This window comes from Corythoichthys intestinalis, chromosome 8 (assembly GCF_030265065.1).
Source record: "Corythoichthys intestinalis isolate RoL2023-P3 chromosome 8, ASM3026506v1, whole genome shotgun sequence".
NCBI lineage: Eukaryota > Metazoa > Chordata > Actinopteri > Syngnathiformes > Syngnathidae > Corythoichthys > Corythoichthys intestinalis.
In genome coordinates, this window is record NC_080402.1 from 58,019,463 (window position 1) to 58,038,303 (window position 18,841).

The window sequence follows — 18,841 nt, forward strand, 5'->3', positions numbered from 1 at the left end:
ACAAATAATAATCAGACTTCATGTTCATTTTGGCAGATCCGGCAGCTCTCGTGCATATAAAATAATAATATAAAAACGTTGGGGGGAAAGAAGGAGATGAGTCTTTGATGGCTTCCTCCACTTTATTGTGGCAACAATAAGAAAACAAAATAATAGCGGACTGGCACCACATTCGACCGCAAAGTTTTGCTTCTCGCCGATCTCCTCCTCGCCTCCCACTCCAGCGTCTCTTAAACGGATTGTGCATAGTGTCTTGTTATGAGCTTTTTGTTTACAAATTTATCGAACACGCGACGCGCTGACAACCTTGTCTCTTTATTAACACATGGAGCAGTTCTTATGGAAAAGTTAGAACACAGCTCGGCACAGCTCTCGGCAGGAATTGGCGTCTAATGGCGTGAGGAAATGTAGTTTTTTCACACAAGCGAACAGATTACAAAGCACCACTTCAGTGTTGTCCCGAGACTACAGTTCCCATGATTCACTGTGTGACCTGCGCTCTCGCTGATTCGCTGCGTGATTGACTGAATGGCTACGCTAAACCAACACGCTATTTGTCAGCTGTCACCTGTCAGCGGCTCTCATAAAACACAAACTAGAAGCCTATCATGCGATCACCGTGAACGCTGAACCGTCCAAAAGCAATGCAATGCTTCAAGCATGAAGGTGGAAATACATAATACAAATACAAATAAATGTGCACAAACTCACCGGCGGTGTGTGTCTCTTACAGCAACGTGACCGTGAATTACCACGACGCCGACCCGTTTATATGCACATGCACATCCACACCTGTTTCCCGATTGACAGTGGATTAACCCTTTCGGACACGATCGTAGATGACGCACAATTTAAACACGCTTAACCTAGCAAACGCAACAACAACTATGATCGGGGATTGCCATGAGTTAACTTTCGGCTAACGTCGCTAGCTTATACTGTTCAATTCCACAACAGTAGGCAGCTATGCCTTGACAAAGTCATCAGTCATCTATCCAAAAATCACACTTACTTTTTGGCAAATCCTTGATCATAAGCAGACCGGTTAAGGAAGCAGGCATCTTCGAAGTGTTTGCAGCAGAGAGCACTACTCGATGTTGGCGTGAAATTCATTCGCTTCGTGCGAACGAAAGATGTCCATTTACGTGCCCCGCTATCCTTTGGCCACACATACAACTTTTCGTTTGAGCGAGAACAAAACATCGCCACACACCGCTGTGGCATCTTACCGAGAAGCAATGCAACAAACAGTACTATTCTATGGTGGACTTCCCTCGCACGTCTAGGTGTGACGTAATCTCCGAAGATTGCCGAAGAAAAGCATTTTCGTTGTCAAGGGCGTTGCTATGGGCTAAACAAAGAATCTGGAAGGGTTGCGTTAAAAAAAATAATGAAAATATGCTTATAATTGTTTAGCCATTGATATTATTCAAAAACATGGTTGGCCAACCTTAGTTCAAAGTTCCCCTTTAAAAGGCATTCAGGCCTTCAGGAAGGCGATCCAGCCTTCGCTGAAATGTTGAAACAAATCTTCCTATGTAATTTGACGCCAGATGTGTATAAAGCAATCCACAAGCATCACATTGGTGCTGCTACAGCCCCGCTTGCTCAGATTTTGCAATGGGCTCTGCACTATTATAAGTTAGTAGCAAAAAAGTCAGATAAAGGGCCGACAGCAATAGTTATTCATAACTACTATACAGGTCGGCCTGGAAAAAGACGAGAAGGGAACCAGGGAAGAAAAACGTTTGACCCAGACAAATTGAGACCCGAAAAGCAACGGCTGTTTAGAGATGGTAAATGCTTTAATTGCGGCACGGCAGGCCATAAATTCAAATCAATTCAATTTTATTTGTATAGCCCTAGATCACAAAAATGTTGTCTCAAAGGGCTTTGCAGAGGCAATATGATACACAATCAGAAACAGCAAACGAAGCAACAAAGGTGAATAAATAAATTCAAGTCCTGGGTATCCCCCATCCTTAGACCCTCCATGTCGGCAAGGAAAAACTCCAAAAACTCCAGAGTCTTCGGGAGAAAACGAGAAACCTTGGGGAGTACCACAGTCAGGAGAGATCCACTCCCAGGACGGATAGACAGCAAGCCCCAGGACCGCTAATGGGAATTAGCAGGCGAAGTTACAGTCGTAAAAAATGCGGTGGAGTAAAAGAACAAGAAGATTTCTGAACTTTTGGTCTCACTTTGCATTCACTGGCTTTATGCTGGATTTTGGCCAATTATAGACCTATCTCTAATTTACCATTTCTCTCCAAAGTCCTTGAAAGAGTGGTAATTAAACAGCTCTGCCAGCACCTACAGGACAATAATTTATTTGAACATTTCCAGTCTGGCTTTCGAGCTCATCATAGCACTGAAACTGCATTAGTAAAAATAACCAATGACCTGTTACTAGCCGCTGACGTTGGATTAATCTCGATCCTGGTTCTCTTGGACCTGAGTGCAGCCTTTGACACAATCGACCATAATATCTTATGGCAGAGACTAGAATGTGACATAGGCATTAAAAGAGCAGCCCTCTGCTGGTTTAAATCATATTTATCGAATAGGTACCAGTTTGTCAATGTAAACCAGCAATCATCACCGCACTCTAGAGTTAGTTATGGTGTGCCGCAAGGATCGGTCCTCAGGCCCATCTTGTTTACGCTGTATATGCTTCCTCTAGCTAATATACGGTGGCCGAGAGGTGTCAGGCGAAATGCAAAGTCCAAACACTTTGCAAATAGAAAAAAAGCACGAATCCAAATTGCAAATGCTTTGCAAAAGAAAAAAGCACGAATGCAAACTGCCACAACACGATCCTCAATTCCGAATGCGCGATTACAGATTGGCAAAAGCACGAACCCCAATTGCCACAACACGACAGCAAATGGCTCGTAGCACGAATGCAAATTGTCACAACACGATCCCTAATTCCTAAACCACGATTGTAAATTGGCCAAAGCACGAATCCCAACTGCCACAACACGACAGCAAATAGCTCGTAGCACAACAGCAAAATCACGCAACACAACGGCAAGAGGATGACACGGAAGTTTAAAAAAAAAAAAAAAAAAAAAGGACTACACTTTATACACTTTAAAGAGCATACGACACCAGAAAAAAAGTCTTAAATGGCATTATTATGTGAATTAGAATCATATTTTGAGACGATTCGACCATATACAACAATTTAGCAAAGCGCAGATGACGAGAAATGAGTCTTTTAATCTGCCGGTTAGCCACGCCTACAATTATAGGGCTTTAGCGTCCCCAACAGGTGGATGACGTCAGCGGTAGACTAGGCTCATCGGTTTTACTATTCAGCCCATTGAGGGGGAATTGTTCAGAACGAGGAAAACGAGACGAAGAGAGCTGCAAAATGTCATTGTTTCAGTCTCTCTACTCCCAATATTTTTACAGGATATTCTTTTTATCCAAGTATTTTCCCCAATAGCTATATAAATGGCTTGAGAAGGACCAGTCAGCCCGTCGAGTGGGAACTATTCACAATGAGGAAAACGCGACGAAGAGAGCGGCAAAATGTCATTGTTTCTGTCTCTTTACTTCAATATTTTTACAGGATATTCTTTTTATCCAAGTATTTTTCCCCAATAGCTATATAAATGGCTTGAGAAGGACCAGTCAGCCCGTCGAGGGGGAACTATTCACAATGAGGAAAACGCGACGAAGAGAGCGGCAAAATGTCATTGTTTCTGTCTCTTTACTTCAATATTTTTACAGGATATTCTTTTTACCCAAGTACTTTCCCCAATTGCTAAATAAATGGCATGGTCATGACAAATAACTTGTGCTAAATGGAATATAAAATAATAAAAATCCATTTATCCAAGACGACATGGCAAAATTACTCCATAATGGTCAAAACAGTCGACTTTACCTTTACTGTCACACCTGCCGAACGATATTTTATGACACCTAAATCGGACATATGTCATTTCCCTTCCCCGGCTTCGGAGAATGTAAACAGACCAGAAGGAGTGACAGCTAGCCGACATGCTAACCCGAACCGAGGGATGTTTCAAAGTCTTCGAAGTGGAAAATCACACATAACTAGCCTGGATTATTTGACATGACGACCCGGTTGTCGAGTTTCTTTGCGGATCGGCAAACCGCCCGGCGGAGAGCAATTTACAGTTCGTTCCCTGGAGGAGGGTGGCTGGAATTGTTGTGTAGCTAACGTGCTAACAGCTAACTGCTAATGAGCGTGAGGATAGCTTTTTACATGCCTATCAATGATCAAACGTAAGTAGTCCTTTATTTAAAGGAATTTTATAGTGTTTACTTTGTAATCACTGTATTCGTATTTGACATAATACAAAACAAGATGTTTACTCACTTCTTTGTAAGTCCAATGGTCCCACAGTAAATATCCACGGTGAATGGGAACCTTTTGAAACTCCAAAAAGGCGCATACGCCTCTCCCGCATAAAGAATGATTTTTCTGCAGCCGTTTGGCTGGCGTGATGCAAAAAATAAAAGTATTAATCCGCAAAATCAGCTGAATCCTTCGTCCTCATACACAACAGTACACTGTAGCGTGAAGAGGACGTCTTCTACCGTACACGTCACAGCGCCCTCCTCCTCAATGCGAGACCGAAGCCGGAAGTCACTCATTTTCCTGGCGCGGGATTCAAAAAACTAAATAAATATAGCGATCGCTTCCACACACATCCAAGCGGTCCATATCATTCAGGAGCATAAAATACCGCGTGTATTATGAAATAAACATGCTTTTTCGTGTCACAAGCACTTTAAATGTGCTTTGTGACCATCTATACGGACCTCCATGAAGATGCCCCCACCCCGCAAATTTATATAAAAATGATGTTAATCGTTTTTGCTGCAACGGTTTTGTAGCTACAGTATTATGCTTTTATTGAGATATTAATTTCGAGTGGTGACGTCACTCGTAGCTTTTCCTCAGTTTAGCTCCTGTGGCTAATGGAGCGTACCAACTCTCTCAATAACAGAGGGGTGTCATAACACAAATTCGGGTCCATTTTGCAGTAAATTACGGGCTTGAGATAATAATTTCGAGTGATGACATCCCTCTAAGCCCCTCATTTACAGCAAAATGGTTCCGAAGTGGTGCCATTCGTTTGTGTTACGTTCCTGCTAGCTAGTTTTTAGGACACACCCTGTTATCGAGAGAGTTGGTACGCTTCATTAGCTGCTGGAGCTAAACTGAGGAAAAGCTACGAGTGACGTCACCACTCGAAATTAATATCTCTATAAAAGCATAATACTGTATCAACAAAACCGTTGCAGCACAAACGATTGACATAATTTTTATATAAATTTGCGTCTGATGAGGGGGGCAACTTCATGGAGGTCCGTATAGATGGTCACAAAGCACGTATAAAGTGTATAAAGTGTCATCCTTTTTTTGTTTTTTTAACTTCCGGGTCATCCTCTTGCCGTTGTGTTGCGTGATTTTGCTGCTGTGCTGTGAGCCGTTTGCTGTTGTGCTACGAGCTATTTGCTGTCGTGTTGTGGCAGTTGGGATTCGTGCTTTTGCCAATTTGCAATCGCACTTTAGGAATTGGGGATCGTGTTGTGAAAATTTGCATTCGTCCAACAAGCCAGTTGCTGTCGTGTTGTTGCAATTGGGGTTCGTGCTTTTGCCAATTTGCAATCGCGCTTTCGGAATTGGGGATCGTGTTGTGGCAGTTTGCATTTGTGCTTTTTTCTTTTGCAAAGCATTTGTAATTTGGGTTCGTGCTTTTTTCTATTTGCAAAGTGTTTGGACTTTGCATTTCGCCTGACACGTCTCGGCCACCGTAGTAATATCATCAGAAAACATAGCATTAACTTTCATTGTTACGCTGATGACACACAACTGTATTTATCAATTAAACCTGAGCAGATCAGGCAAGTGGACAAACTAAGCACCTGCGTTCGAGATATAAATAACTGGATGAGCACTAACTATCTTCTACTTAACCCTGAAAAGACAGAAGTCCTTATAATAGGCCCGAAAAGTGTGAGAGACTCTTTAGCTGCCCAGATAGTCACTCTGGACAATGTAAGTGTAGCTTCCAGCACAAACAGTTAAAAACCTAGGAGTTTTATTCGACCCTGACGTATCGTTTAAAGCTCACATTAAACAAACCTGCAGAACGGCCTTCTTTCACCTGCGCAACATAGCCAAAATTAGAAATATTTTATCTAAAAGTGATGCAGAAAAATTAATTCACGCGTTCGTTAAATCGAGATTGGATTACTGTAATTCCCTACTTGCAGCTTGTCCTAAAAGTTCTCTAAAAGGTCTTCAGCTGGTCCAAAACGCAGCAGCAAGACTTTTCACAGGAACCAATAGAAGAGAGCACATCACCCCTGGTCTCCAGGCCCTTCACTGGCTTCCAGTCGAGTTTAGAATTAAATTTAAAATCCTCCCTCTTACATTTAAGACCATTAATGGATTGGGCCATCTTATCTCACCGATGCTCTGGTTCCGTACTGCCCCAACAGAACACTCCGCTCTCAGAATGCAGGTCTACTGGTAGTTCCCAGGGTTTCTAAAAGTACTGTCGGAGCTAGAGCCTTTAGCCACCAAGCCCCTGTTTTATGGAATCAGCTTCCAGCTAATATTAAAGAAGCCGAGACAGTCTGCACATTTAACATTAGATTAAAAACGTTCCTATTTAGCAAAGCTTATGGTCAGGCTAGTTGAAGTCGGAGTAAACTCAAGTCTAAGCTGCACTAGAAGCTATAAAGCTGGGGGAAGTACAGCCACTGAGTTCTATCTCCTTTTTCTCACTCTACCTACCACTTGTCTCACTTTACTTCTATTTTCCAATCTTAATATCTAGTTGTCTAGTCCCTTCATCACTAGTCACCCGGTGTCCCCTTTCCCCCCTCCCCTCTGGGGAGGGGCTGTTTTTCAGCTGCAGCCTCCTGACTGTCTGGACCCCTGGCTGGATGGACGTCCTCGTTGCTACTCCCGTCTCATCTGGCTAGATGGACCTCTTCTTGTTCCTTTACTCCACTGCATCTTTACGGACTGTAACTTCGCCTGCTAATTCCCATTAGCAGTCCTGGGGCTTCCTGTCTATCCGTCCTGGGAGTGTATCTCTCCTGACTGTGGTACTCCCCAAGGTTTCTCATTTTCTCCCAAAGACTCTGGAGTTTTTGGAGTTTTTCCTTGCCGACATGGAGGGTCTAAGGATGGGGGATACCCAGGACTTGAACTTTATTTATTCATCTTTGTTGCTTCATTTGCTGTTTCTGATTGTTTATCATATTGCCTCTGCAAAGCCCTTTGAGACAACCTTGTTGTGATCCATGGCTATACAAATAAAATTGAATTGAATTATCGCTCAACTAAAAGAAGCAGGAATTTTAAAGCCATGCCCAGACTCTCCATGCAATACACCAATTTTTCCAGTAAAGAAAGCACAGACAGGAAAATGGAGGCTAGTTCAAGACTTGCGCGCTGTAAATCAGGCAGTGCAGTCACAAGCACCGAACGTCCCAAACCCACATACGTTGCTAAACTCTTTGCGTCCAGAGGCAAAGTTTTTTTCTGTCATTGATCTCAGTAATGCCTTTTGGAGTGTTCCAGTGCACCCAGAGAGTCAATATTGGTTTACATTTACGTTCAAAGTAGAAAAATTAACTTTTACGAGACTTTCACAAGGATTTTGTGATTCTCCCACTATCTTTGCTGAGGCTATCAGTAGATGCTTGGCTGACTTCCAACCATCTGGAGGCAGCCAAGTGCTGCCATATGTTGACGATTTATTGGTTGCCTCCCAAACGGAGCAGCAGTGCAAAGCAGATACTCTTCAGCTATTGAAACATTTTTATGAGACAGGGAACAAAGTGTCTAGAGACAAGATGCAACTTTGGAAACAGGAAATCGTTTACCTAGGCCACACGCTCTCATCGCAAGGGTGCTGGGTGGGTGAAAAATAGAAGCAGGCTGTGAGACGTGCACCAAAACCACGAACAAAAAAGGAAATGATGTCCTTTTTAGGACTTTGTAATTATTGTCGTATGTGGATACCAAACTACTCAGAGATCACAAGGCCTTTGTTAGACATGATTTATACCACACCAATGTCCATGCAAGACATTGTGAAATGGACTAAAGAAGGAGACCTGTCCTTCACACATATCAAACAGGAGCTGATAAGCTCCACAGTCTTGGCATTACCTGATTATGGAAAACCATTTGAACAGATAGTGACAAGTAAAAATGGTTTCATGACTTCAGTGTTGATGCAGAAGCATGGTGGGAAACTGCGACCTGTAGCGTATTACTTGCAACAGTTGGATTCGGCGACGCCACCTTGTGTTCAGGCAGTATTGCCTGCTGCGTTAGCAGTGGAGGCATCTGCCGAAGTTGTGTTGTTCCATCAGTTTACTCTTAAAGTCCCACATGCTGTCTCTGTCCTCCTTTTGGGGACAAAATTGCAATTTTTGTCACCTGCAAGACATTTGCACTGCACCACAACACTGTTATCTCAAGGACACATTAACATTGTACTGTGTGGGGCGCTAAATCCAGCTTCACTCCTCCCTACACCAACAGACGGTACCCCACAAGACTGTGGGCAGGAAGTTGACACGTTGACCAAACCGAGACCTGACTTGACTGACCAACCACTACCGACAGGACACGTTGTGTTTGTAGACGGTTCAGCAAGTAAAAATAAACTGGGTAACAACAGAGTTGGTTATGCAGTAACAACTCAAGACTCCATTTTGTTTCAAGGGCAATTGAAATCAAACAAATCCGCACAAGCTGCGGAATTGGCAGCATTGATTAAAGCATGCAAAATGTATAAAGGTCGTAATGTATCAATTGGGACTGACAGTCAATACGGGTACGGTTCTGTTCATGTGTTTTGTCAGCATTGGGCGAGGTGAGGGTTTAAAACAGCTTCATGAAAGGAAGTAGCCCATAAAGAAGAACTTCTTTAACAATTGTTAGAAGCTATCCAATTCCCAAAACGCATTGCAATTTGCAAATGCGAAGCGCATTTGACAGGAAATGACTCAGTTACTGTTGGTAACAGATCAGCAGATAAGGTCGCTAAAGCAGCGGCACATGGCAGCCCTCCAGCTGACGCAATGCATGCACAGAGGGAGGGACAGGATCCCCCTCCAAGTGACCCTGACAATATCCATGATGTGTTAAAAAGTAGACAACAACAAGCGGGAAAAAATGAAAAAGTGTTTTGGGACAACAAAGGGGCAATCACAAATGATAAGGGGCTCAGTGCCTTATCAGACAATAAGCCATGGCTTCCTAGGTCATTATTTGAATGGGCAGCAAAATTGAGCCATGGATTGACACGACTCAAAAATGGGGATGGTGATGATAGTACAGCAGCATTATCACACTCATGGATTTACATTATACTCAAAAAATGTTTGTTATAAAAATAACCCACAAGGTTATTTCAGACCAAAAAGAGGGAGGTTCCCAGAACCACCCAAACCATTTCATACACTGCACATGGATTTTATTGAGTTAAACAGAGCGTTGGGGAAAAGATACTGCCTGGTGTTAATAGATGTATTTTCACAATGGGTTGAGATTTTTTCTAGCGCACATGCAGACGCAAAAACAGTGATTAATGCAATGTGTGACAGAATTATTCCAACATTTGGCATACCCACCATTGTCCGAAGTGACAATGGACCCCACTTCATAGCTGAGGGTCTAATGGAAGTGGGCAGACTGTTAAACATTGACATGAAAAAACATTGCGTGTACAGACCCCAGTCTGCCGGATTAATTGAAAGGACAAATGGAACTATTAAAAACAGACTGGTGAAGGCAATGTGGGAGACCAAGAGACCATGGCCAAAGTGTGTTGGCCTCGTTAAAACGCCTCTTTGGATAGCGCCCGCAGAAGGGAAGACATTGTCACCTTTTGAAATTATTCATAGTCGACCATTTAGACTTCCAGATTTAAGTCCAGGACCAGTTAAAGGTTCTAGCAGCATTCCAGCTCATATGAAAAACTGCTTGACCAAAGACAAGTTCGAGACAACAATGATCTGCCAGAATGTTCTGATCCACAGACTTTCAAGGTCCAGGTCGGAGACTTGGTGTTCCTGAAAGTGTTGCGACGTGCCAGGTGGGACAGTGAACGCTAGGACGGTCCTTACGAAGTGGTTGCAGTCAGCCCGACTGCAGTGAAAGTCGACAGACGCACCGGGTGGATTCATCAATCCCAGTGCAAGCTCAGCCGGTTCCCAGAAGGACCAAGCGACGCCTGTCCTCCAGGCCCCCACTCCGAGTGTCCCGACCTCACCTAAGTCATCAAGAGCGGTGGAAGGGTTTACCGCCCTGCTGGCAGCCCGTCCGCTCCTACGAAAGACCACAGTGGGAGAGGAGGTTTTCCGAGATTAGCTCACTATCCTCAAGAAGATGGTGCCCCTGGCAGAAGGACAATACCCCTCACGACAAAAGAGGATGACTGTTGCCTTGGTGTTCTGATGATGTGACTAACTGTGCTGATTTTCGTATTGACACTTCATCTTTTAGACTGGACGCCACCATCCACAGTGAACTCTGTCACTCCAGGGGAGAAGCAAGCAAGCTCCGTCGCAAGCGGAGTTCCACTGCTCTAAAGACAGGACTGTTGAGTAATTTGACAATTTTGGTCAAAAGAACGGGAACTGTCATTAATCTGACCCAGCTAACAACAGTTAACAAACATTAACAATCCCGCTAGATCAGTTCCAATCTATTCAAACTTGTTTTAGCCGCGTATTTGCGATTCCTGATTATTCTGGAAACGCTGCTAATTTAGCCAAAGAATATGAAGTAAAAACTGATCTTTCACACTGGGAAAATTATTGGTTTTATTTGATGTCTGCAGCTGTTGTTGATAATTGGCGAGCTTGGGAAAATTATATAACCTCCGAAGAAGGCGACTATTGGAAAAATCCCTACCGTAATCAGGCGGCGCTATTAATTGGCATGGTAACATCACAATGATGCAGATTAAAGGTTCTCTGGTTTTTTCATTTGAATCAATGGAAGTTCTGCCTAACTCCGATGTTAACAACTGCTCCATGCTCACCTTGTGGGCCTGGAGCAATGGCGGTACTCATCTTCATGTGCCAATCAAAATATGCCACACTCCTGCTAAACGGGTTAATGGTAAAGGGTCTGTAATGGTAACTTCATCGAGGGAGGGCAATATTCAGCCCGCTACTAATGTCATACACCATTTGCAGGGCGAGGACTTAGATGACTTTTTGGTTAAAGAGACTGGCATCCAACCAGTAAATAACATGTATCTTGAAATGGTATTGCGTATTGCTAAATCTGTCCAAAAAGATTGCATAGTGTGTCTCCAACCACATTTGGCTGTACACCTTGTAGAGGCGGTGGCATTTCCGGATTGTGCGTGGAATATGTCATTGGGCAAAATTGTTAGAAACAATACGGTTTGTTATCAATACGCTGCTCAATTCCCAATAGTTGGCAGCGGTGGAAGACCCATGATGTTCAACGTTCCACAATCGAGAAATTTCACCTGTTTTTCTTGAACCAATTGTTTTACTCCACTATGCCGCACTGTAGGTGAAATCTCGTCCTCTCTTTGTAATCAGACAGTAATCAAACCTGCAGGTGCAGACGTCGACCACACCCACCGGTCACAGCTTTGGTGGTGGTGTGGAGGCGCTGCGATTCGTTCAAAACTTCCCACTAGATCGATAGGAACATGTGCTTATGTCACGGCAGTACAAAAATCGACAACAATAATTCCAGATTCCACAAATACGTCCGCTCAACCAATAGATTCTCTTACTCGGAGACGACGATCAGCTATTTTGTCTAGTCTCCCTACAGATGAGGATAAGGGGGTTTATTTTGATGCTATTGGTCAACCGCGGAATGTTCCTGATGAAGCTAAACTGTTAAATGAGGCAAGTGCAGCCTTCTCCCACCTGCCGTTAATAGGCGCAATTTTTCCTGTAGTGACCTACAAGCACACCGAACTGATAAAGTATTTAAATTTTAAAGTACAAGTTCTTTATAATTATACTGGTGTATTACAATCCCAAGTAGCTGAACAATTGCATGCTGTTTCGGTAACTGCCATTCAAAATCATGAGGCTTTAGACATGCTCCTGGCCGAAAAGAGAGGAGCTTATGCTTACATTAAGAAAACAGGAGAATGTTGTACTTTAGTTCCCTTACACACTGCTGAAAATGGTTCGATTACAAAGCTCATGAAGTGGTTTGATCAGTTTAAGGATAGGCTCCATGCACACGAGGGAACTCAACCCCACCCTTTCCAAGATTGGCTTCAGCAGACCTTTGGAAACTGGAAAAATATGATTGTCTCTGCTGTAGCTGCGTTTGTAGGTATTTTCTTCCTGCTGGCACTCTGCGCTTGTTGTGGTGTGCCTTTTGGTAAGATGATGGTTTCAAAACTCTTTGACTCAGTTAACACACATGTCAATTCTATGGTTACAGTTATGTTATCCGAATACCAACCTGTCAATACAGACAGTGATTTTGAAGGTTCTGTTAGTGATGATGAAACTACTTGTGTGTAAAAGCTATATAACACCATTTACCATTTACCATCAGATAAGTTAATAGTTTATGAAGGGTTAACCAAAAAGCATTGTCAGATGTTGATCTAGATGTTTCTGTTATAAATCTGTTGCTATGTACATGCATTTATAGTGCCAAAACCAGCTAATGCGAGTTTTCCTTTGTTTTTTCTTTCCTGTAGCTCCTTGCTTGGGAAAGGTTTCCATCTTTTTCCTTTGCTAAGGTTTTTTTTTTAAATATTTTTTTTCCTACTCAAGCAATAAGTGTCATGTCATGTGATGTGTTTATAATCATGATAAACTTGAGGGAATTGTGAGAGAATTTATTCATGCTTAAAACACAACCATTATATATTATACGTTGAATGCTTTTGTTATGCTTGCATGAGAACATTATAGCATAGAGTATCATTGTTAGAACAATCTGTTGTAATCTTTTTGAGTGGGCCTTCTCATAGCCTTGACGATTGTAGACGGAGTCAGTATGCCCAAATATGGACTGTCATGTTCCTGTTGTTTCCAATATGCCATGAATGAATACAATGTGGCAACTATGGCTTATCAAACTTCTTCCTGGCCACAGCTGCTGATTCAAGGTTATAGCTAAAGGTGGTTTTCCCCTATGAGAGATGTTTTTCTGTAACTTGAGATGTTCTTACTAAGTTTCGATTTCGTTTCTATGGTGTCAACCCATAAATAGAGGGATGCCCTGTATCTCTCTTTTGTCCACATGCGGAGAGGCACTTTGTGCGTTATTCCGTGTCTGTACCCAAGAGCTCTTTTATTGTACATAAAACTTGCAAAAACAAACCTTGGTTGAGTGTGATTCATTTCTCATTGACCTATCGAGTTGTCACTTGTCTTGGAGTTCTAAGTTGAATTTCCCTGACAACTAGTCGCTCGCCATTGTTGTTGACGTCGCACGGCAGTGACGTCACAGGGCCATGTTGCCGTACTTTACAGTGTCACTCCAAAAAAAAAAAAACAATCAAAACGTGTCACTCTTTAATTATGTAAGGTAGTGATTAAATACACCACAAGGTGTCATTGGCGAGCTTTGAAAATAATAAGAGCGCAAGACAATGAGTGTGTTTTGTCCCTTGACTGACGCCGTAGTAGCATCAGTCACAACGAACAGGACTTATGATAATGGCTCCCAGCACCATAGTTTATATATTGTGAGTAAATATTGCCATCCAGTGTATTTGTTGTGCTAAATGAGTTGCTAAAATGCTTAAATAGAATTTGCCCGAACTCTGAGTATTATGTAGTGATGCACGATAATACATTTTTCAACCGATACCGAATACCGATAATTTCCTCCTCATTCCAATCGATAACCGATAATGTCAAGCCGATAATTCTATTAAAAGATTGTATTAGATTGATGTAAAATTTGAAAGTATACACAAAAGAAAATATTACTGTGCAAAAATATAAATTATTGCTCTTTTTTTCAACATAAAATATGGACAAGTAATCAATTCCAACATCTAAATAATTACAGATTGTCTGACATTGTGTAATGGTAAACTTTTGGCAAGAATTACTTACAGAGTAAATACCTAAGGTGCACAAAAATGCCTTTAAAAGTAAGCCATTCCTAACATATATAACATTACTACACTGCAAAACACACCTCCTTAAAACTAGTCAGTTTTAAGTGTAAATCTTTTGGAAATAAGTGAAATTATCTGCCAGCGCTTCAAGTAAATTTCTCTCAGATTTCTTGGAAGAAAAATAGCTAGCTGAAAATAATCTTAACGGCCTTATTTTAAGCAATAAATTATTATCCTTAATCCTAAAAAAAAAAAAAAAAATTTAACTTGGAAGAAGGAAAGATTTTGAATAATATTTGTGGCTACAGAATATTATTGTTATTTCATTTCAACAGGAATGTGCATATTTAAGTTGATAAGTGTTAATAAGTGCCAATAAGTTTTGATTATCTACTGTGACTGTAATTGAGCAGACAAATAAGTCATGTATGAGATGTCATGTACCCATTCTGCAGCGCTTTGTTTACATTTGCGGCACTCACGACATTTGCTTTACAGCAGCTAAACTGATACACGGCAGTACTATTTGGACGGAGTTGGAGCTCGCATCCCCGTGCGTGTTGTTTTGTGCCTGAGTTTTGTTAAGCCGAAAATAAAGTCAGCGGTACAAAGTCATCTGACCGCTTGTCATTTTACATACTGAATGCATTATTGACTGGCTGACTTCGTTTTCTGCGTGTTTAAATGATCATATAACCACTGTGCCGTCATGATAAGCTTGCTTACTGGACATCACTTGGCCAAATGTCCGTGGTGAAAATGATGTGATTGGCATGTTTTTCATGAAGAATGGTGGTCGCATAAACTGCATTATTTTTTTATCCAGGGCTTTGACTCTCGGGTCATTTCGGTAAAAAAATCGTGTATTGTCTCGGTGGCGGCAGCTACGTTCGTACCGGATAATCCGCCCGCCCCGGCCGGTTCCCCGCAGTGTATTCGGGGCCTGGCTCTGCTCCGGACGGAGGCGCACGCCGTGGGGGAATGCTCAAGAAATCGGGGTGTTCGCTGGAGGTCCCGCCGCCTGGGATCCGGGCTCGGCCCGCCCCGTCGTAGCGGCCTGCCTGACCAGCCAGAGCAGCGGGCTCCGTTGGAAGACGGCTACTTGCCGACTATCGGTCTCCATTTGTGCCGGTGTTTATCCATAGATGCGAGTTTACAACCTGCCTTGGGCTGCATTCCCAAACAACCCGACTCTGGATCGTCACAAGCCCCTTAGTTTAAATTAGTTTGTGTTTACAATAGCTTTAGCATTCTTGCTAGCAGCAGCCTCATATTCGTTCCAAAAATCTTTGTGATGCCGTTCTAAATGGCTGCTGGGTTAGTGGTGTTGAATGAGGACGCTTTCTTTCCGACTCGTGGAACTTCTGCGGTGCATGTTTCGCAGATGGCGAGAGCGTCGTTTTTTTAGTAACAGCCGCCATAATATCCAACTGCTTCTTGTCGTCTAACTCCGCTTCCTCAACCCCTCCTCCCTCAGGGGCTTCAGAGAGGGGAGGGGTTGAGGAGGCGGCTTGCTGAATTCTGAATTCTTATGAAGTATATAATTATCGGATTGTATTATCGGTTGAATTTTTTATTATCTGGATTATCTGTGTGGCGTCATAATTGCCATTATCGGCCGATAATTATCGGTGACCGATATTATCGTGCATCTTTAGTATTATGCATATATATTTTGATTGTGAATTTGTGAGTGCCAGTTCTCTTTGCATTGTTGTTTAACTCTGTGAGAATGGGGCCGCATTAATACGGATTGAAGCACTTATTTTTTCGTGAACATTATTTTTTTGAGAGATACAACTATTATTTTTGTCATATTTTCACTATATGATACTTATGCTTGTTGTGTAGGAGTTGCTGAAGCTTATGCCAATAAATGGGGTGGTCCGAGCTACGAATCTGAACGCCTGTCTCCACTCTCCTTTATCTCTGCCTTACACCCCATTGTGCATTAAAGGAAAACTAGGCATCAGTCAAGGGACAAAACGGCACTCATTGGCTTGAGCCCTAATTAATTTAAAACTTGACATTGACACCTTGTGGCGTATTAAATCACTATCTTACATAATAAAGAGTGACATGTTCTTTTGTGTGTTTTTTTTTTTTTTTTTGCGTGACACTGACTGAAGTACGGCAGCGTGGCCCTGTGACGTCACCGGCCAGCGACGTCAACAACAATGGCGACCTACTATTTAAAATAATTTTACAAATATTATTGAAACGAAAACATTAAGAGGTTTAATATCAAATTATTACAACTTGTATTAACATTTATCTTTTGAGGAGTACATGTCTTTCTATCCAAGGTACCCTTTTAATCGTTTCCTCGTGACGGGTAGGTAGGTGACACTAATCCCAATCGAAACACTTTTCCCAGGTTTAATTCGGAATCGGCTATGGAAAACATTTTAAAAGTTGTACTATGACAGTTATTTCTATGGGAAAAAAACATGTATTTATGTCACCTAATCATGAAAAAATATATGGTTAATAACAATGGCGTCCGCATGCATGCTATTTTTAGACCGTGACGTCACATCGTAAAGCGGAAGTAGTAACATTATAGACCCGCCCTCGCATAGAAACAACGTAATTTTTGTTACTTTTCTTTGGTAATCTTTCAAAAACGAACATGCAGATTACACATTGCTTTTTTGGAACTTGTAAAAACGACTCTAGACATTACGACATATGAAGGATGTTTTCTTGATACGTTTCCGGAAACCAAAAACTCGGGAGGAAAAAATGTCAAGACCGTATCAACTTGTGCGGTGCTACCTCCTTTGCGTGACTCGTGAGGTGACAGGTGGAAAAGGATGACTGCTCTTGATTGCTTTATAACTGTTGGTGTTTATTGCCGAGTACACCCACACACGTCCGGCTGCCTCGAACGTGGCATTGCAGCGCGCGCTCCCTTTTTTCCCTCGCCCGTGCATGCGCACACACCCGCCTGACATCTTCCAGGCAACACTTGCAACAGCGGACTTTAACACCAGCTCGGTGAATCCATTCACATTTCATATGCAGTAAACATTTTGTTGGGTTGGCATGGTCTTTCAGAGGACAAAGAGGTAAGCAATTTTTATATTTTTAACTTATTTTTTAGCGTAACAATGTGATGTACTGCTTCTGTCTGACAATGAATGACCTGAAAAGAATTACAATGGTATCTGAGTGCCACTGTTACCGTTTCTGTTATAAAAAAATAAAAAAAACTTTAGTAAGGGGGAAGTGCAAATAAATTATAGAATTAAGATTTGTTATCAATGAAAAATTTAAAAGTGCTCGTTGGCTGTCACTGAGTAGCATTTGCGGCTACATAAAGCTAACTAAATTACCCCCAAGAATGGTCAGAGACGTAAGACAACCAGCTTAATGCCTTATGTGCCGATTCGGCATCAAAGTGTTTCCGCTCAAAATGCGGCCAAAATACCGTCTGTCTTTGTTCACTGCCGGTCGATTTATTGCAAACACATGCCTAGGAACTTACATTAAAGCATTGTTTCAGTCGGGTCCGACCAGAAATGACCCCACATCCTTTTCCCGGACCGCGATGTTCAAGTTATGAGTCACGTCCAACCTCTCGTCATCTACTTGACAAATTCGTCCGATTCAAGGTAAGTAAGCTGCAATAAAAAAATATGTACCGTCTTAAGGCCGAGTTATACTTCCGCGTCAGACCTGCGCCGTCAAGGAAGACCCGAGTTACAACCCTGCACCGTAGCCTGACACGCCCCTCTCGAATTTTCTAACCTTCGCGTCGCGTAGACGTGTATGACGTGGCGAAAACGGACTGTGATTGGTCCACTCAGACTGTTGTTTCCACCATTGTAGAATAGAATCAAACATTATTTTCTACACGCAAAAATGGACCAAGCCGACGGGAGTATCATCGAAGAGCAAGTCACGTCAAGACATTATTGTGATTGCCAAATGGCAAGGTTGGCGATTGAAAATAAATAAATAAATAATGGAAGAGCCATCGAGACGTGTGTGTTCGGAATCGAGTGGCCACACGAAGCGGTGACCCAGTCGGCCAAAAACTGCCAACTTTTTATCACTTTATGTCGTATTTTTGGTTGGTGCACGTCATCATTTATTGTGTACATATTGTAACGTTCAAATGTGTCTCATGTTGATGACGTGCGCAAGCGCGGGAGAGGAGTGCAAAAAAGAGAGGGAGAAAGTAGTTGTTATTGAGTTGTTGGCGGTTCAATAAAGAGTTGGGACGGCTTCACCCAAAAGAGCACAAGTCTACTAAGTTTTTGTTCTCCACGAAGAGTGTGCCTACAGCAACCCACACGGTCCGCTACATTGGTGGCAGCAGTGTTTTTGTGTGTTTCCTGATAGGGGGTACTTTTTGCCTCTTCGGACAATTACTGGACTTTTCTAGTCGGCTGCTGGCTGGCTAGCTGTGCGCATATATTTTTTATTTGGGCGGAATGTTCGGCGCATTAAAACGTGGCAGCATGGATGGCGACATCGATGAAGATTATTGTGCTCCGTGGACGGATGCCTCGAGTGGCGTGAGAGTCGAACTCCCTGCGCCTTTTCGCGGGGACGGCGCCAAGCCTTTTGCTACTTGGGTGAAGCAGTTTGAGACCGCCGTGCGCGCGCAGGCGAAGCCCGGGAGTTACGCTGCCGCTGTGGTGAGTCTTCTTTCCACGAGGCTGGATGGCGCGGCTTTTCTGCTGTGGGACAGTTTGGGTCCGGACATTCAATGTGAC